This window comes from Pan paniscus, chromosome 9, assembly GCF_029289425.2.
Source record: "Pan paniscus chromosome 9, NHGRI_mPanPan1-v2.0_pri, whole genome shotgun sequence".
NCBI classification, from domain to species: Eukaryota; Metazoa; Chordata; class Mammalia; order Primates; family Hominidae; genus Pan; species Pan paniscus.
In genome coordinates, this window is record NC_073258.2 from 21154455 (window position 1) to 21176636 (window position 22182).

At 40.5% G+C, this 22182-nt stretch overlaps 1 pseudogene; it reads right to left on the minus strand.

The window, feature by feature from the left end:
• Positions 1 to 14765: 14765 nt before the first annotated feature.
• LOC100972352 (mas-related G-protein coupled receptor member X3-like) lies at positions 14766 to 15728 on the minus strand (annotated as a pseudogene).
• Positions 15729 to 22182: the final 6454 nt, after the last annotated feature.

Sequence of the window (22182 nt, forward strand, 5' to 3'; positions counted from 1 at the left end):
CCCCAAACAATCCTGAGATGGGGGATTCCAAAGAAAGAAGTATTAAACACTAGAGGAAAGGGGTGTTGTACCTAGGTATAACCAGTATAACCACAGTGAAGGGGTCAGGGTATGGAGATTTTATGAGGGTTTAAGGAATTTTGCTAAGATGCCAGGGACAGCTTCTTTCAGTGTTTTGGGCAACAACCTAGATACCTTTATCAGTGCCTGAGAATGTTTATAAGGCCCTAGTTTGGGTGCAAACATGCTAGGAAAAACCTGTAGCTGGCTGGGTCATAGAGTGGTCAAGGCATTGGGGGACCCTACACCTCTCTTGGCCTCTTTCTCTATTTGGGTGATATTACTGGGGTAGGACCAACATGGATAATTCGCCCTTCCAGAAATAGAAAACGCAACGGAAAATAATTCTAGGGGCATGTCTGACATTGAGGCAGGTCTGCGGGAAGTGGTAGAACTGTCCAAACTGACTCATTTTGCTGAGATGTCTGGAAAATGGACAAAAGAACAATCAGGGAAACACAGGCAGAACCACCTCTTTCTGCCTTGCTGCTTCTGCACCAGCCATGAGTCTATGTCTTTGCCTCTCTGTACCTGTCTCTCTCTGATTTTCTTTCTTTCTATAGCTGTGTCTCTCTGGGTGTGTTTGTCTCTGTTCCTCTCACTGTTTCTTTTGTTCTCTCTGTGCTCCATTTTTGCCCCATCACATCCTTCATGCCCACATAATAATTTAAAGAGGATTCTCAGCCAGTCCTCACAAACTTTCTTCTCTCTCTCTCTCTTTTTTTTTTTTAACCTCCAAATTATCCCCTTCTCTGAGGTCCCTCCAAGTTTTTCTCTGATACTTTCTTCTTGTCCAAGGGTGAATATATGGAAATGGAATGTGTGATAGATGGGGAGATGGTTTCCTTCTCTCTCAGACTCTGTCCTGTGAACAGCTTTTTTGAGCACTGTTTACAAGTAAAGTGAGAGAGGGCAGTGTAGGAAGATGAGAAGAGCCTGGACCGAGTCTAGGATGCTGGGGTTTTAGAGAGTCAGTAAATAGCCCTTTCTTTCTCCGCTTAACCTCTGAACCAGTTATGAAGTTGACAAGTGGCAAGTCAGTGGGAGGGCAAATTGTTATCTCAATTGCTCATAGAGTTATTGAATAACATGACTGAGACATATCATCAGGGAGATTCCTGATACTGGAACCTAGTGTTAGGCAAATGGAAGCTTCCGGTCACTGCACAGGTGGCACCAGGGTGCAGTGTACCTCAGTTATTTGTCTAAAATGAGGAAATAATGTTAGCACCCACCTCTTTGGGTTATTGTGAACATTAAATGAGAAAAATGTACCTATTTCCTGGCACATATTAGGTGTTCAATCATTGTTAGCTGTTATTACTAGCCCAGATGCCAGCTATGCCCTTGTTCTCTGGCTCCCTGGATCTACCAGCATTCAAGTGCCTGCCTGGCATCCAGATCTTTATTCCTAAGGGGCCCAAGTCCTTAGGTGTCTTGCCTTGTAAGCTCATGCTTTCTGCAGTTGTTGTTTCCTGGTGCTGTTAAGTGTAAAATATATACTAGATTATAAAGACTTAATACAAGAAATAGAATATAAAATATGTCATTAATTTTTTATATTGGTCACATAACAAAATGATAATATTCTGGATATAGCCTGTAAAATATAAAATTACAAGGTGGCTCACATTTTATTTCTGTTAGTGCTATTTTAGAGTAACTACACAAATTTAAAAAATGTATCATTAAAAAGCTAATACAAGAGAAAAGATTAAACAATTCATAAAAAGAAAACAGATTAAAGATAAGATAATAGATAGAACATATAGAAAACAAATAGCAAGATGGCAGACTTTAACTGTAATTAAATTGCAGACAAATGGACTAAACGATTCAGTTAAAAGTACAAGATTGCCAGACTAAATCTTAAACAAGACCCAATTGTGTTATATTTACAAGATACACACTTCAAATATAAGGACCCACATAGTTTGGATAAAAAAAGGATAGAGATAAACTAGGCCGGGCGCGGTGGCTCATGCCTATAATCCCAGCACCTTGGGAGGCCGAGGCAGGCAGATCACCTGAGGTCAGGAGTTCTAGACCAGCCTGGCCAACATGGCAAAACCCTGTCTCTACTAAATAATACCAAAATTAGCCAGGCGTGGTGGTGGTTGCCTGTAATCCAAGCTACTCAGGAGGCTGAGGCAGGGAGAATTGCTTAAACCTGGGAGGTGGAAGTTGCAGTGAGCCAAGAGAGCGCCACTGCACTCCAGCCTGGGTGACAGAGTGAGACTCCATCTCAAAAAAAACAAAAAACAAAAACAAAAGAGATAAACTATGAAAATCTTAAATAAAATAAAGCTGGCATGGTTAAGATGATATAATATAAATTATAATTTAAGGTAACGAGTATTACTAGTGAAAAGAAGAAATACTTCATAATAGCAAAAATGTCAATTCATCAAGAATACATTACAAACTTAAACATGTATTCACCAGCAGAGTTAAAACATGCAAAGTAAAAGTTGACACAACTAAAAATAACATACAAACCCAGAATCATAGTTGGTGATTTGAACTCAACACTTCTAATAAAAGAGAAAAAGAAGACAAAAAAATTCTGTAAAGATATAGGAGACTTGAACAACATAATTAGCTATATGACTTAATGATATATATGGAACAATATATTCAAAATATACATTATTTTCAAGTGAATGTGGATTATTTCTCTTGTAGACCATATTATGACCACAAAGCAATTCTCAAAACATTTTAAAGGATTGAAATCATTATAAGTAGCTTCCCTGACCACAATAGATGCAAACTTCATTCTATTCAATAATAGAAAGGTAAATAGAAACCCTTGAGATGTTTGAAAAATGATTCAGCACACTCTATTCATTATAGAATAAATTAAATATTTATAATAAATAATACTACTAAACATCAAAATTGTAGCAGGCAGCTAACACATTACTTATGGTGAAATTTATAGCCTTTAATGCTTATATTAAAAAAGAGAAAGGTTGAAAATCAGTAACCGGGGAGGTAGAGCAAGATGGTGGACTAGAAGCCTCCACTGATCATCTCCCCACGAAGGACACCATTTTAACAACTATCTACACAAAAAAGCACCTTCATAAGAACCAAAAATCAGGTGAGCACAGCACCTGGTTTTAACTTTGTATCACTGAAGAGGTAGAAAAATCAGTCTTGAATTGCTGAGGTCACCCCTCCCCTCCCACTGTGGGGTGTGTGCTAGCAGAGGGAGAGTACAGCAATTATGAGGCATCAAAGTCATTGCTGTCTTGTTAGAGCAGAAAAGAAAACCGGACCAAACTCAGCTGACACTTGCCCATGGAGGGAGCATTTAAACCAGCCCTAGCCAGAGGGGAATCACTGATCCCAGCTGTTGGAATTTGAGTTTCTGCAAACTTACTACCATGGGCTAAAGTGCTCTGGGGCTGTAAATAATCTTGAAAGGCAGTCTAGGCCATAAGGACAGCAACTTCTAGGCAAGTACTAGTACTGAACTGGGCCCAGAACAAGTAGACTAGGGGAGCATGCGACCTACTGAGACACCAGCAAGGGCAGCAAAGGGAGTGCTAGTATCACTCCTCCCCTAACTCCAGGCTGTACGGTCCATAGCTCCAAAAGAGAACCCCTCCTTCCACTTGGAGAGAGGAGAGGGAAGACTGGGGAGGACTTTGTCTTGCATCTTGAAAACCAGCACAGCCAACAGCAGGATAGGGTACTGGTCAGAGTCATCAGGCCCTCTTACCAGGCCCTGGCTACTGGGTGATTTTTCTAGATATGCCCTGGGGCCAGGAGGAAACCCACTGCCTTGAAGGGAAAAACCTAGTCCTGGCACCATTCATCACCTGCTAACTGAAGAGCCCTTGGGCCCTGAATAACCATCAACAATACCCAGGTACTATGTTGAAGGCCATTCTTCAGCGATCTGGCAGTGGGGCCACGCAGGCATTTTAGTCTCAGGCCAGAGATTGGAGTCCTTACTCTGGAGCAGGTTAGGAGCCTCTACGGCCAGAACTGTGGAAAATGCCTCAGCAGTAGGTGCTGGAATTGTGCTTTCTCCCATCACAAGCCTGGGGTGGCAGGAGAGCTGATACAGCTGCAGTTTCTCCTAGGTGGTGAGACTAGGGCCAGCACCAGCTTGGTGATCTGGAACCAGTCTGCATGTGTCATTTCTGGGTACTCCAGCCTGCTCCCCTGAGACTGTGGTGTAGCAGGGCCCACGCTGTCCAATATCCAGGCAGAAATCCAGGTATTTAGAATACCCACTTTCCTGGACCAGCAGCCTGAGCTACCCTACCCTTCATGGGCATAGATCAAGGTACAGCAAGGCCCTCTTTGCTCCATGCCCAGGTAGATCTCCAGGGATTCAGAGCACCCGCTCATCTGGATTAGCAACCTGAGCAGCCCCACCCTTCCTGTACAGAGATCCTGGTTCGTGGAGGCCCTCACTGCATCACATCCAGGCATATCTCCAGGCATTTGGAGCACTTGCTCTTCTGTTTCAGCAGCCTGAGCTATCCCACCCTTCCTGGACATAGATTATGATACAGTGAGGCCCTCTCTACTTTATGCCCAGGTAGACCTCCAGGCATCTGGAACACCTACTCTTCTGGATTAGGAGTTTAGGCCACCCCCATCCCCATGCAGATAACTTGGGGCCAAGGAGGTTTCCCAGCTCCACACCTAGGCACACCTCGGGGCACTTGGTGGCTGCCCACTGGATGCTGGTGTGTGTGTCTGCCACTGGGTGACCCGTAGGTGGAACTGCATGATTGGGCTCTGCCCATCTTGGTCTCCATCCATCTCGGCTCCCACCCATCTTAGTCTCTGCCTTCCTGGGGCTGAACAGGGAGCTCAAACCACTGTGCACTTTAGGAATCAGCCCACAGCCTGAGGCGACAGGGAATTTCTCTCAGTAAGAAAGGATCAAGTATATACCTAGCATTGTTGGCCACAGCCATCTCTTACCTGTAAGTGCCATCTACTGGCTTGTAGGTTGAACTGCACAACCTAATAGAAAACCTGCCAACAGATGTGCATAGTGCTATAGAAGCAAAGCCAAAAGATCCTACTCAGCATTCTCTACAGTCCCATCCCCTAGTGAGAGAGGAAAGGGAAAGGGAAAGAAAAAAAAAACCCAATAATATTACATATAAAGAGGGAAAAAAATCAAAATAATTACCAAAATTAGAAATGCCAGCATCCCCAGATAAGAAGGAGGCTGCATAAGAATTCTGGCACCATGAAAAATCTGAATGCTGTGACACCACCAAGGGATCACACTAGATCTCTAGCAATGGTCTCTAACCAAAATGGAAACTCAGAAATGACAGATAAAGAATTCAAAGCATGGATCACAGGGAAGCTCAGTGAGATCCAAGACAAAGATGAAAATCAACACAAAGATACTTCTAAAGCAATCCAGAAAATGAAGGAAGAGATAAACATCCTAAGAAGAAATCAATCAGAACTTCTGGAATTGAAAATCTCACTTAAGGATTTTCAAAATATAATTGAAAGCTTTATCTATAGACTAGACTAAGCAGATAAAAGGATTTCAGAGCTTGAAGACTGCTCTTTTCAAGTAACCTGTTAGACAAAAATAAAGAAAAAAGAATTTTATAAAGTGAACAAAGTCTTCAAGAAATGTGAGATTATGGAAAGTGACCAAACCTATAAATTATAGGCCTTCCTGACAGAGAAGGAGAAAAAGTAAAGAACCTGGAAAAAATATTTGAGAAAATAATTTAAGAAAATTTCCCTAATCTGGCTAGAGAGGTAGACAGCCAGATATAAGAAATCCAGAGAACACTTGCAAGATACTATACAAAACAAACACCATCAAGGCATATAGTCACCAGATTGTCCAAATATCAGTGCCAAAGAAAAAAATCTTAAAGGCAGCAAAAAGAAAAGGTCAGGTCACATGCAAAGGGAACCCAATCAGGATAACTGTGGCCTTCTCAGCAGAAATATTATAAGCTAGGAGAGATTGGGGGTCTTTTTTCAACATTCTTAAAGAAAAGAAATTTCAACCAAGAATTTCATATCCCACCAAACTAAGCTTCATAAGCAAGGGAGAAAGAAAATAATTTCCATATAGGCAAGTGCTAGGGGAATTTTTTTGCCATTAGACTAGCCTTACAAGAGATCCTTAAGGGAGTTCTAAATATGGAAACAAAAAAATGATGCATGCTACCACAATAAACGCACTTAAGCACATAGCCCACAGACTGTGTAAAGCAACCACGCAATAGAAACTACAAAGCAACCAGCTAACAACTTAATGACAAGATCAAAATATCACATATCAATACTAACCTTATATGTAAATGGTCTAAATGCCCCCAATACACTTGTATGAAAATGATCGAAATGCCCACAACTTGCTCCTGAATGACCTTTGGGTAAACAATGAAATTAAGGCAGATATCAAAAAATTCTTTGAAATAAATGAACACAAAGACACAACATACCAAAATCTCTGGGATGCAACAAAAGTAGCATTAAGAGGAAAATTTATAGTGCTGAACAACTACCTCAAAAGTTAGAAAGGTCTTAAATTAACAATGGTCTAAGTGTCCCACTTTAAAGAAACAGAGTGGCAAGTTAGATTAAAAAAGACCCATTCATTTGCTGTCTTCAAGTGAGCCATCTCACACACAATGACACCCATATCCTCAAAGTAAAGGGTTTGAGAAAGGTCTACCACATAGATGAAAAACAAAAACAACAGTGGTAACTACTCTAGTATCAGATAAAACAGACTTTAAATCACCAACAGTAGGAAAGGACAAAGAAGGGCATTACAAAATAACAAAGGGTTCAATGCAACAAGAGGACTTAACTATCCTAAATATGTATGTACCCAACATTGGAATATCCAGATTCATAAAACAAGTACTTCTGGATCTACAAAAAGATTTAGACAGCCACACAATAACAGTGGGGAACTTCAACACTCCACTCTCATCATTAGACAGATCACTGAGTCAGAAAACTAACAAAGAAATTCTGGATTTAAACTGGACACTTGACCAATTGGACCTAATCGAGATCTACAGAACACTCCACCAATCAACCATGGAATATACATTCTTCTAATCTACACATAGAACATACTTTAGGATTAACCACATGCTTGGCCATAAAGAAAGTTTCCATAAATTCAAACAAATTGAAATACCAGCGATACTCTCAGACCACAGTGGAATAAAAATAGAAATTAATACCTAGAAGATCTCTCAAAACTACATGATTACATGGAAATTAAACAACTTGCTCTTGAATGACCTTTGGGTAAACAATGAAATTAAGGCAGATATCAAAAATTTCTTTGAAATAAATGAAAACAGAGACACAATATACCAAAATCTTTGGGATGGAAAAAAAGCAGCATTAAGAGGAAAGTGTAGTGCTAAACCCCTACCTTGAAAGTTAGAAAGATCTAAAATTAACAATCCAATATCACACCTAAAAGACCTAGGAAAACCAGAACAAACTAATCCTAAAGCCAGTAGAAGAAAAGAAATATCTAAAATCAAAGCAGAACTGAACAAAATTGAGACCCAAAGATCCATACAAAGAATCAACAACAAAAAGAAAGTTTGTTGTTTGACAAATTTACAAGAAAAAACAAACAACCCCATCAAAACGTGAGCGAAGGATATGAACAGACACTTCTCAAAAGAAGACATTTATGCAGCCAAAAGACACATGAAAAAATGCTCATCATCACTGGCCATCAGAGAAATGCAAATCAAAACCACAATGAGATACCATCTCACACCAGTTAGAATGGCAATCATTAAAAAGCCAGGAAACAACAGGTGCTGGAGAGGATGTGGAGAAATAGGAACACTTTTACACTGTTGGTGGGACTGTAAACTAGTTCAACCATTGTGGAAGTCAGTGTGGCGATTCCTCAGGGATCTAGAACTAGAAATACCATTTGACCCAGCCATCCCATTTCTGGGTATATACCCAAAGGATTATAAATTATGCTGCTATAAAGACACATGCACATGTATGTTTATTGTGGCACTATTCACAATAGCAAAGACTTGGAACCAACCCAAATGTCCAACAACGATAGACTGGATTAAGAAAATGTGGCACATATACACCATGGAATACTATGCAGCCATAAAAAATGATGAGTTCATGTCCTTTGTAGGGACATGGATGAAGCTGGAAACCATCATTCTCAGCAAACTATCGCAAGGACAGAAAACCAAACACTGCATGTTCTCACTCATAGGTGGGAATCGAACAACGAGAACACATGGACACAGGAAGGGGAACGTCACACACTGGGGCCTGTTGTGGGGTGGGGGGGTGGGGGAGGGATAGCATTAGAAGATATACCTAATGTTAAATGATGAGTTAATGGGTGCAGCACACCAACATGGCACATGTATACATATGTAACAAACCTGCACATTGTGCACATGTACCCTAAAACTTAAAGTATATTAAAAAAAGTTTGTTGTTTGAAAGGATTAACAAGATCAATAGACCACAAGGTTGATTAACAAAGAAAAGAGAGAAGATCCAAATGTTCATAATTGGAAACTACAACGGTGACAGTACAACTGATCCCACAGAAAAACAAAAGATCCACAGAGATTATTATGAATACCTCTATGCACAACAACTAGAAAATCTAGAGGAAATGAGTAAATTCCTGGAAACACATTCTTTCCAAAGACTGAATCATGAAGAAATTGAAATCCTGAACAGACCAATTTGAGTTCCACAATTGAAGTGGTAATAAAAAAGCCTACCAACCAAAAAAGCCCTGGAGACTTTCTTTATGGCCAAGCACGTGGTTAATCCTAAAGTATGTTCTATGTGTGGACAAGAAGAATGTATATGCCATGGTTGATTGGGGGGTAGTCTGTAGATCTCTATTAGGTCCACTTGGTCAAGTGTCCAGTTTAAGTCCAGAATTTCTTTGTTAGTTTTCTGCCTTGATCATCTGTCTAATGATTTACAGCTGAATTATACTAGATGTACAAAAAGAGTGGGTACGAATAGTACTGAAACTATTCCAAAAACATTGAGGAGACTCCTCCTCAACTTATTCTATGAGGGCGGTATCAAACCAATACTCAAACCTGGCAGAGACAAAATGAAAAAGGAAAACCACATGCCAACATCCTGAAGAACATAGACACAAAAATCCTAAACGAAATACTAGCAAACAAAAGTCCTCAACAAAATACTAGCAAACTAAATCCAGCAGCACATCAAAAAGTTAATTTACCATTATCAAGTAGGCTTCATTCCTGGGATGCAGGGTTGGTTCAATATACACAAATCAACACATGTGATTCACCACATAAGCATAATTCAAAACAAAAACTATATGATCATTTCAATAGATGTGGGTAAGGTTTTGATAAAATTCAACATCCCTTCATGATAAAAACCCTCAAGAAACGAGGCATTGAGGGAATATACCTCAAAATAATAAGAACCATCTATTACAAACCCACAGCCAACATCATACTGAATGGGCAAAAACTGGTTGCATTCCCCTTGAGAACCAGAACAAGACAAGAACAAGACAACATAGTAATGGAAGTGCTAGTCAGAGCAATTAGGCCGAAGAAAGAAATAAAGAGCATCCAAATAGGAAAAGAAGAAGTCAAACTATCTCTCTTTGAAAATGATATAATTCTATATCTAGATGACCCTAAAAACTCTGCCAAAAGGCTCCTAGAACTGATAAATGACTTCAGTAAAGTTTCAAGACACATAATCAATTTACAAAAATTAGTAGCATTTCTATACATCAACAATGTTCAAGCTGACAGCTAAATCAAGAATGCAATCCCCTTTACAATAGCCATGAAAAATTAAATTAAACCTAGGAATACATCTAATCAAAGATATGAGAGCTATCTATGAGGAGATCTGCAAAACACTGCTAAAAGAAATCATAGGTGACACAAACAAGTGGAAAGTACTTTCATTCTCACGGATTGGAAGAATCAATAGTGTTAAAATGACAATACTGCCAAAATAATCTACAAGTTTAACACTATTCTTATCAAACTACCAACATTATTTTTCACAGAAAATAAAAAGAATTTATAAAAAGCTATTCTAAAATTCATAAGGAACCAAAAGAGAGTCCAAATGGCCAAAGAAATCCTAAGCAAAAAGAACAAAGCTGCATGCATTACATTACCTGACTAAAAACTATACTATAAGCCTAGAGTAACCAAAACAGCATGGAACTGGTATAAAAACAGACACACAGACCAATGGAACAGAATATAGAATGCAGAAATAAAGCTGCACACCTATCACCCTCAGATCTTCCACAGTATTGTCAGAAATAAGCAATGGGAAAAGGACTCCTTATTCAATAAATGGTGCTGAGATAGCTGGCTAGCCATATGCAGAGGAATGAAACTGGATCCTTACCTGTTACCACATACAGAAATTAACTCAAGATGGATTAATAAGGAATTTAAGCAATTCAACAAGCAAAAACCAAATAGCTGTGTGAAAAAATGGGCAAAAGACATGAATAGACACTTCTCATAAGAAGAAGCCAACAAAAGTATAAAACAATGCTCCACATCACTAATCATCAGAATTATAAATCAAACCCACAATGAGATACCATCTCACACCAGTGAGAATGGCTGTTATTAAAAAGTCAAAAAACTGGCAGGGTGCGGTAGCTCACGCCTGTAATCCCAACACTTTGGGAGGTCGAGGTGGGTGGATTATGAGATCAGGAGTTCAAGACCAGCCTGGCCAAGATGATGAAACCCCGTCTCTACTAAAAATACAAAAATTAGCCGGGCATGGTGGCGGGTGCCTGTAATCCTAGCTACTCAGGAAGCTGAGGTAGAGAATCGCTTAAACCTGGGAGGCGGAGGTTGCAGTGAGCCGAGACCATGCTGCTGCACTCCAGCAAAAAACAACAGATGCTGGTGAGGCTGCAGAGAAAAGAGAATGCTTATATGTTGTTGGAGGATATGTAAATTAGTTCAGCCACTGTGGAAAGCAGTTTGGAGATTTCCCAAATAACTTAGAACTACTATTTGATTCAGTAATCTCACTACTGGGTATATATCCAAAAGAAAATAAATCGTTCTACTAAAAGGACACCTGCACTTGTATGTTCATTGCAATTCTATTCACAATAGCAAAGACATGAAATCAATGTGCCTATCCATAGTTAATTGGATAAAGAAAATGTGGCACACATACAGCACAGTAGTAACCCTCCAGGAGTTTCAGCAGCAGGGATAGGGCCCAGAGAAGAGCACACATGATCATTGACAGGGATCCTGCATGGCTGCAGTAATACCAGATGGTGGGCCACAGGATGGACAGGCAGCACTTGGTGCTAATGGCACTGGGCATATTGGCCTGTGATGCAGGCAAAGATCCTTACAGTGAAAATGAAAATGGAATTGGAATGGAAGGAGATGAAGAATTTTACCAGGGAACCTGTAATATGACAGCACAGCAAAATAGAGGAGGAAGAGGATGAGGGTGAGAACTGAGTGCCACTGAAAACAGGTATTTGAATTGTGGGAGAATCTATGAAGGACTACTAAGTGATGTGCTGTGGTGTGTATAATATAAACCTACTCCATTCCTTCTCCTAGGAGATCTTGAGCAGAGTTTGCTGATGAAAGCTTTTCTGTGAGAGGAGTCTATAAGGGGAAGTGGAAAAAGTGCAGGGCTTGGAATGTAGAGAGAGGTACTCCTACAGCTTTCCACTAGAGAGAGGATATAACTCCCATCCGGGTGAATAACAGCAGCAGATTGAGATTTTACTGGGTACTGTCTTTTAATCCTTTCAGAGGCCTGTGAGGTAAGAATCAGTGTTCTCATTTTGGAGAGAATGGAATTGGAGTACAAAACAGATGAGTTATTTGTTCCTAGTCTTACATAGTATGGATTTGAACCCAGCAAGACTGCCTCACGGTCCATGTTTTTGACCAGCACTTTGGACCCAGCACCACTGTGTATCACTTACACATGAATTGGAGTGGGTAGCAAAGTAATTCCCAGTTAAATCCAAGATGACAGTCAAAATTGTGCATGAAAAAAAAAGCATGAGCAAATTCCAGGAACAGAGAAAAGAAGCCAATTAAATAAGGAACAAGACAGAACAGGGTCAAAGCCAATTAAGAACAGATAGCAGAATCTAAGAGCCCTTTTCTGCCTGAAAGGCAGCCATTGCTCTGGAATCCAGAGAACTCACAGGTGCAGGAGGCCTCCAAGTGTACAGAGGACCCTTCCTCCTGTGGAGGTGGAGAGGGGGATCAAAATGTTATAGAATTATACCCAAAGGTGTATCTCACCCCTAAAAAAATGAGTGCATGTAAATACTGGTGAAATCTGATAAGATTTGTATTGTAGATAACTGTATTGTACTGATATTAATTTCATTGTTTTGATAATACATTTATGTAACATGTCATTATTGCTATAGGTTGGTTGATGGGTATACAGGAACTCTCCATTTTTTTGTAACTTCTTATTAGTCTACAATTCATTGAGAATGAAAAGTTAAAAAACAACTGAAAGGTCAGTTCATTGTATGGACTACCTCCATGGATACTGAAGTCACCAAGAATGAGAACATGGGGTATGCCTGAAAGAAGTTTGTAAACTTGGCATATAGGTTAGAAGATAATATGATATCTTATATGAGCTTAAAGTATTCTTACAGTGAAAAGAAAAAGGAATATTACTGAAATCAAAATAACCAGTTGCCCAGAGAGAGCCAACAGTCTTTGGTTCAATTTTCAGGTGAAATTTCTCTCCAGTGCTCCTCATTATGGACAAAATTGTTAGCTGAAGCTGTGCAATTGATGATACCACAAACTCTCAGGGTGGACTCTCCTAGTAACCCCCATTCTGAACTGATGACATCACATCTAAACCCCATGCCTGGAGCATTGGCTGCAAGCACTGTCTTCCTGCTTCCTCTGACCTGCAAGAACCCTCACATACAGCTAAGTCCTACTATGGTGTTTATAAATCAAGCGTGCACATATAGGATACAGAATCAGCAAAGAGCTGGGCCTGGAAGAGCAATCAATCTGGATTCAGAAGGCCTGAGTTCTATATGCTGAACAGTGTTATAAGAGCCATCGATGCATTTTTTTTTTTTGGAAAAATGGAAAACAATAGATTTCTTTACCACTTTCATAGCTACTTTATACTGTCTCCTGAGTACTCAAATTGCATTTGTCAGCTCCCTTCTGTGAGGGTCAATCTGAGGGGCATCCTCACTGCCTGTGAGCAGCACAGAGCCCACTGTGATGTCCCATCTTCTCTTGGTGGTCTCTTCTGTCTGCTTGAGTTACCTGTGGAAAGAATAACTAATGGCAGAGAAGAGTCCTGAGTTTGTACTGATCCTAAATTTTCATAATGAAATGGTTTTAATTATGGTAAAATTTATGTAACATACGTTTTACTACGTTAACGATTTTTTAGTGTATAACTCAGTAGCATGAAGTACATTGCCAATGAGATGTAACTGTTACCAAACAAAAATTTTTGTGCTCATTAAATAATGATTTCATATTCTCCCCATCCCTCACCATCAGGTTCCTCCTAATCTATTTTTTGTGTTCATCAATTTTCCTAGATTAGATACCAGAAAAATTTGAACTTACAATATTGTTCTTTTGTGTCTGGCACAATGTTCTCAAGGTTCATCTGTATTGCAGCATGTATCAGAATTATGTTGCAATGCTAAGCTATTATCTAGATACTGTAATTGACATTATCATGGAAAGGTCAAATACCTTCAATCTTGCTTCTGATAGTGACTGGCCATGAAACTAACTGAAAGTTACAGCCAGAACAACTTGTACAAAAATGGGAAGTATCCAGAATTCCTGTACAATTGAAGGAATCTGTCAGCAAATAATAAATGGTTTTAAGATAATTTCTACATTGAAACCAATACTGAGGTTGCAAATGGCCAAATTAGAACTCATGGGGCATATTTGTAGACTCTACACTCGTCCCTTTGTCCAGGAAAGCTAAATAAGCACTTACTAGTTCTCAAGGGGAAGGAGCTGTGGTTATCTTAACTTGAAACCAAGGCCAACATGTCACCGTGCCATGGACAAATGACAGCACAGGACTTTCCATAAAACCAATTTCCTAGACTGTTTTTATGAATACAGAGAATCTGTCTCTAAGGACATTATTTTCCCCTGTATCTGAGAATTCAATGAAATTCAGAGGCAGCAGAACTCACTTATCCAGAATGAGCTTCCTCCCTGCAGCAATACCCCTAATCATAGAAGGGAACATGGTTTTTAGGTGAACATAGTCCGAGAGAAAGATAAGGAATTTTCCCTTCAATACTGTCCAGTAGGAAATAGTTATAAAAAAAAAGGTTTTCCAGTTCTAGACAGGAATTCTTTCCATTCCCATAAAAGTTGAACGTGAAAGTTTTCAGTAAGAAAAATTTAATGGAAGATAACAGGGGAAATTTGTTGGTAATATGAAGAAGGATCTAAACAGTGTACTTTCAAATTAATGATTTCTCTGAGTAAAACTAGAAATGTGAGATTAAAAATAAAACTATTTGAAGATATTGAGGGAATCACTGAGGCATTTCTGAGGCACAAAGATGAGAAAAACACATATAATTGTCAAGGTGGCAGGGCAGTGTTGCTCTCAAAGTGCCGTCTGACTGACAGGGCAGAGGCTCTTCCTCATGGCCCCAATCTGCTTCATGACAGCTCCAGGGTTTCCTCAGGAAGCCGCCATCTGCCTTCTTCCACCTCAGGCGTGTCCTGCAGAGCCCTCTGGAGAACCAGCTAGAGAGTCTTCCTGTTTTGAAGCTGCCTAAAGGAGCCCATGAAGAAGTAATTGACGGGGTTGGCACTGCTGTTAAGAGTGGACAGGAAAATGGAAACTAGACGAACGTGACAAATCCACGTGGATCCAGAAAAATAGGAATCACTGAATGCCAAAGGGCAGGCCGCAGAGGAGGAAGACCAGCACTCTGAGCAGGATGGTCATGTACAGCCTGGTCAAGGGCATCTTCCGGGATCCACAAAGGATCCTGACCAGCAGGACCGGGCTGGACCCGCAGAGAACCACACATAAAAAAATCAGCCACGTGACTGTGATGAAATCTGATGTTTCACACCAAACAGAATCAGCACCACTAAACAGGAAGCCACAGAACATCCACTCCAGGATGCTTTGCAGCAGGGACAGGGCCCATTGCAGGACACACACGACTGCTGACAGGTGTGTGGGGTGGCGGCAGCGGTACTAGATGGGCCACAGGATGGACAGGCAGTGCTTGGTGCTGATGGAGCCCAGCATGCTCAGGCCTGTAAAGTAGAGAAAGGTCATCACAGGGGTGAAATAGGTGGAGATGGAAAGGAAAAAGTCACAGTAGAAATTCACAATTTCTAAAACCTGGGAGCAGAGGAAGAAGTCGGCCCCGGCCAGGTTGAGGGTGTAGAGGGAGAAGGTGTTCCTGTGCATGCGGAATCCCAGGAGCCAGAGGAAATGACTGCATTTCCTGCCAGCTGGACCAGGTCAACGATGAGGAGCAGCAACATGAGGATCATGATCTCCATGCCACAATGTTGAAGATGGGTCTCCTCAGTCCTATTGATTGATGTCAGTTCTGTACCCAAGGCTGGGATGGTTGGATCCATGCACAGAAACCCTAGTCTGGTGCCCCTGGGAACACAAAAAAGATGTGATCAGCAGTTGTGTGATCTCTGATTTCACGTGCATTCTATTATATGAGAATTATTGTCGCCATTTTACAGAGGAGAGAAACAGGCTTGCAGAGAATAAGCCACCTGTCAAAAGGTGAGGAGTGCTGAACTCCAGTTTCAAATCCAGTTCTTGGTGACTCTAAAGCCTGGGCTCTCTCTATTGCAACACAATTTCTCTACTGACATGGGAATAACATTATGATGAAAACATCCCCACTCAACTGGCCAGGGCTGTGGATCCAAGCATTACTCGGTCCTGGTCAGAAATTTTCTCTCGAGTGTAGGAGTTTGGATAAAGAAGTGGACACCTTCATGATAAAAGTGGTCATCATGGATGAAAATGAAGGTTAGGCATTATTTACATGAGGAAAATGTGACGTCTTGCTAGGACAAGTGTGATGATGACTGGGCCTGGTGAGCTAGGAATGGCTCAGTGTGTGTCTGTCATTACGGAGAGGAGCACTTTTATATCCCCAGTGCCTAGCTCCATGTGAAGCACACTGTGTTTTGTGTAAATATTCATTCAGTGAATAAATGCATGAATGAAGAGCCTAATGGTAGTGATAGCTTTGGATTAAAAGGAAAATAAAAATAAAAACACAATTAAAGGCATTGGAACACACACATATAATGAGATGTAAAAATTTCATTCATCAGAATTTTATTTGTTCTGTCTGTGTTAAAAGGCATTACTGATATGTGCCCAAATACCTGAAGTTGACTACTGATGTGCCTTTGAAATGAGGACTCAGTGTGGCTTTGCTGAGCCCCTAGAATCTCTTTTGTACACAGTGTTGGGGTAGGGTGTGGTCTGAGCTGAACTGCTCAGCAATATAGAAGAGGAAAGAGTAAGCGTGGGTGAGGTCTGAGTGCCGCTGAAAGAGGTAATTGAAATGTAGCAATATCTTTGGAGGACTCCTAAGTGTTCCGCTGGGTGTACACAGTGCAAAACAACTTGATTCTGTCTCATAGGAGATCTTTGGTAGACTTTCTCTGTTGATGCAAACATTTGTATGAGAGGAGTCCATGAGAGGAAATAGGAGTTCAGCGCTTGGAATGAAAAAAGAGATGTTCATGTAGATTTCAACTGGTGAAACAGGACTAGCTCATATCTGGCTGAAAAACAGCAGCTGATTGAGAGTTTATTAGGGATTGTCTTAATGCTCTCAAGAGCCTAGGAGGTAAGAGTTAGTATTATTCCTATATGGCAGAGAATGCAATTAGAGCACAAAAAGAGTGAGTTATTTGTCCCTGGCCTTACAAAGTGCAGATTTGGACCCAGCAGAGCTGCCTCAAGGTCTACCCTTTTCACCAGCCCTTTGGACCCAGCACCACTGTATGTCTATTATACATGATAGAGGGGGAAGGCAGAGGAATGACTCTCAAATTTAACCCAAGTTGGCAGTCAAAAGTTTGGATTGAAAAAAAAAAAAGCTAACCTAAACAAACTCCAGATAGAGAATGAGAAGCAAATCAAATAGGGAACCAAATAAAGTTGAGTGAAAACCAATTAGGAACAAATTGAGGAGCTCCTTTCTGCATCACAAAGGCTGCCTTTGCTCTGGAATGCCAAGGATGCACAGGGGCTGGAGGCCTCCAGGTGGAAAGAAGACACACCCTCCTCTGGGAGTACAAAGGAGCATTAGGAGTGGATGCATCCATCCTGAGCTCTCTTAGAGATACAAGCTGCCACAGCCTTAGTTGTACTGAAAAGGAAATTAACAGAAAACCAGAACCTCTGTTAACCACATTGAGGACACTTAAGATTAAGAGTTTGTCCGCTTATTTTTAGGATATGATATATTTGTCTTCCTCACAAAACCTGAAGCTCCATAAAAACTAAGCTATGCCTGTTCTGGTTCACTGTAGTATTGCCAGCATTTATCATGTGTTCCTCAAAGACCATCTATTGTAATATCCTCCTATGACACAAGAAGCTGCTGAGGCTTAAAGAATCAAAGGATCTTCCTGAGATCACACTATGAAGAGCAGATCCAGTATAAGCTCCTGGTCCATGGAGCCCTGCATGAGACTTCTCTACTGTTTTCTGCTTCATTAATCATTATTTTTGAGGACCTCCTGAAAAATCTTGATGTGAGCATAGAATCTGAGATAATCAGGAGCTTTAGAGCCTACTCCATTGCCCCATATCCATTTTCCTTTTCAGTCAAACAACAATTCTGAGCATTTAAAAGCAGCACAAGGACACACATTCCAGTTTTCCTGGATGCTGGATGACATTGTATGACCAGGTTCTGGTCAATGGGAAGTAAGAAGATGTGATGTAAGCAAGTTCTGGCTCATGGGATCAATAGAAGGAGCACAGCCTTCCCTTCCCCTCTTCCTTCTCCATCAGGCTGGAATGCTGAGGTGGTTGGCAGGCAGTAGGACCACAAGAATGAGGGCAACTCTCTAGACATTAGGGAGCAGCAATTTTTGGAGTCCTAATGTCTGATGCCTTGGAGCCTCCAGCTCAGGTCTTAAATACAGTCACTCCTGGGTATCCACAGGGGATTAGTTCTAGAACCCCTGCACACACCAAAATCTGCCCATGCTCAATTTCCTTATAGAAAATGATGTAGTATTTGAATATAACCTATGAACTTTCTCTTTTATACTTTAAATTATTTCTAGATCACTTATAATACCTATTAAAATGTAAGTGCTATGTAAATAATTGTTATATGGTATTGTTTAGGAAATAATGACAAGAAAGAAAAGTCTGTACCTGTTCAGTACCTATACAGCTACTCCTGTCCTCCTTTTTTTGGAATATATTCTACCTGTGGTTTGTTGAATCTAGGGATTCAGAACCAACTGACATGGAGGGACAACTGTACTTTCTTGTTTAAGATATTCCTACTTCGTGTTTTCTTTTAGAGCAGCCAAACTTACATTCTAACAAAAAGGAATATGTTTTCTCTTTTTAAAATTACATTTCATTTCCTAGGCATTTTGATAAATGCAGGTATTTCTCCATAAAATCGACAATAGAGAAAGAATTTCCAAACATAAAAAAATAACTCTGATAGAGATTAAATGAGACATGATTCAATGAGATTTAGAGAGAGAAAACCCCAGGAGGTAGGAGGAAGATATAAAAAGGTGAGAGGGATAGTTTCATTTGCCATGAGGATTTGCTTCCCAATCTTCTCTACCCTGTTTGACATCCCAAGAGGGTGGCTTCTCTGTACCTCATCAGTGATATTCTTTTCCTTTTGGTTTCTGGTTGAACTGAGACACTGAGAGACACTGGTAGGAGACTGGAAGGCAGGAGGGGAGTGATTTGGAATTTTCACCTCCTGGGCCTCTGCCTTTGTGGCTGTGTGTTGGTGATGCAGGGCTTCTCCACCTGCCTGCTCATCCTCTCCCAACCCTACAGCTACAGCTATGGCTATGGCTATGGCTGTGCTCTCAATGGTAACTGCTCCTTCCCTGTCCCTTTAAGCTTAGGGGAGGAAGTAGTGCTACACCATTGCCATTTAGGGTGCTTCCCTAGGCATTGTCTTTTCCCCTTAACCCTGTCCATCTTTGTACATAGTCCCCTCATGAAACACTCCTCATTTATTTCATTTTGGACCATCTGTTTCTTCCTTAGACCTTTCCAGATAGGCAAAGAAGAATAACTTTGAAAAGTAAGTAAAATAATAAGACCCCTTAACCACAGCTCAGCTGTAGGAAGGAATGCCTGCATATCCCCTTGCTCCTTAAATGAATTTAAAAAGCATCATTATCTCCATGAAAGCAGATTGAATAGTTGGAATAAAGGGGGTGATATGGAGAGATGGATCAGAGGGAGAAAGCTCTGCTGACCCCATTTGAAACTCCCGCAGTCTGGGCTGCCAGCACTCAGTTTCTAGAAGGAAGCTTCATGTCTCCTGCCTTTTCTTGAAGGAAACTTATGAACTTCTGTATGCAGAACCCCAAGGTGGAAACACAGGTTTGTGAACTTATAGCAGAAACAATCACTTGCTGTGGAAAGAAGAGAGTTCTTGGTACATACCCTTACCTTTCCTCCTTCTTCTGTCCAAAGATAAAGAGCTGCCCCTTGCTAAAGGGGTAGAGCCTTTCTGGGATTCCGTGACTTCAGAGCACTATTCTGTGTTGTGTCATTTAGGAGATGCCTACAAGAGCTGGAATGAGAACTGGCAACCAACCCAGGTTTATGAAGATGCAGACAGCGTGTGATTTCCTGTATGAGGATTGCAGGCAAACCAGAAGCCAGAGCTGTTTGAGCCACGATCCCTAACTGAGATGTTTCTTGGCCTCTGTCCCATTATTAATACATATCTGCCTCTCTCATCATATCCCATCTCATTCAACTTCCTGTAAGTAATTGCTGTTTTGAACTTTTACAATTTATTATGGGCCTAGGTATCAATATCAAGCAACGTGAGCTTGTTTTGTGAGGCTTTATAACTAAAAACTAAAGTAGATCATAGGGTCTTTCAGGGCTTGCAATGGCTTGATCCCACTCTGTGTGTGGGTTTGGTTTTCTAAGTCCATGATTATTTTCTGTTCAAAGACAAAGTAGAAAACTCAAGAGTTTAAAGTTCATGTGGAACCAAAAAAGAGCCTGCATTGCCAAGTCAATCCTAAGCCAAAAGAACAAAGCTGGAGGCATCACGCTACCTGACTTTAAAGTATACTACAAGGCTACAGTAACCAAAACAGCATGGTACTACTACCAAAACAGAGATATAGACCAATGGAACAGAGCAGAGCCCTCAGAAATAATGCCGCATATCTACAACTGTCTGATCTTTGACAAACATGACAAAAACAAGAAATGGGGAAACGATTCCCTTTTAAATAAATGGTGCTGGGAAAACTGGCTAGCCATATGTAGAAAGCTGAAACTGAATCCCTTCCTTACACCTTACACAAAAATTAATTCAAGATGGATTAAAGACTTAAATGTTAGACCTAAAACCATAAAAACCCTAGAAGAAAACCTAGGCAATACCATTCAGGACATAGGCATGGGCAAGGACTTCATGTCTAAAACACCAAAAGCAATGGCAACAAAAGCCAAAATTGACAAATGGGTTCTAATTAAACTAAAGAGCTTCTGCACAGCAAAAGAGACTACCATCAGAGTGAACAGGCAACCTACAGAATGGGAGAAAATTTTTGCAATCTACTCATCTGACAAAGGGCTAATATCCAGAATCTACAATGAACTCCAACAAATTTACAAGAAAAAAACAACCCCGTCAAAAAGGGGGTGAAGGATATGAACAGACACTTCTCAAAAGAAGACATTTATGCAGCCAAAAGACACATGAAAAAATGCTCATCATCACTGGCCATCAGAGAAATGCAAATCAAAACCACAATGAGATACCATCTCACACCAGTTAGAATGGCAATCATTAAAAAGTCAGGAAACAACAGGTGCTGGAGAGGATGTGGAGAAATAGGAACACTTTTACACTGTTGGTGGGACTATAAACTAGTTCAACCACTGTGGAAGTCAGTGTGGTGATTCCTCAGCGATCTAGAACTAGAAATACCATTTGACCCAGCCATCCCATTACTGGGTATATACCCAAAGGATTATAAATCATGCTGCTATAAAGACACATGCACACGTACATTTATTGTAGCACTATTCACAATAGCAAAGACTTGGAACCAACCCAAATGTCCAACAATAATAGAATGGATTAAGAAAATGTGGCACATGTACACCATGGAATACTATGCAGCCATAAAAAATGATGAGTTCATGTCCTTTGTAGGGACATGGATGAAGCTGGAAACCATCATTCTCAGCAAACTATTGCAAGGACCAAAAACCAAACACTGCATGTTCTCACTCATAGGTGGGAATTGAACAATGAGAACACATGGGCACAGGAAGGGGAACATCACACTCTGGGGACTGTTGTGGGGTGGGGGAAGTGGGGAGGGATAGCGTTTGAAGATATACCTACTGTTAAATGGTGAGTTACTGGGTGCAGCACACCAACGTGGCGCATGTATACATATGTAACTAACCTGCACGTTGTGCACATGTACCCTAAAACTTAAAGTATAATTTAAAAAAAAGGAAAAAGAAAGAAAACTCAAGAGTGGAAAATGTTACCTTGTAGTTCACACTCTTTTAATCCCTTAGTCCCATAAAATTAACATTCTAAAGTGTAAGCAGTAGAAATAATGTAAACTCTATTGAAACTTAAGTAAATTAGTTTTTTTCAGACTTGGTGGAGGTCCTTTTGCTGAACACTATACTCTGTTGTGAATAGGATACACCTTCAATGAGGAAGAAATCCTTGACCTATTTCACCATTTCTCCAACATTGCATAAAGGACATTTTAAAAATTCAGTTTCTTCTCTAACTGCAGCAAAAAGGCAAGGAGGAGTCTGTTTCAGGAACCTGAA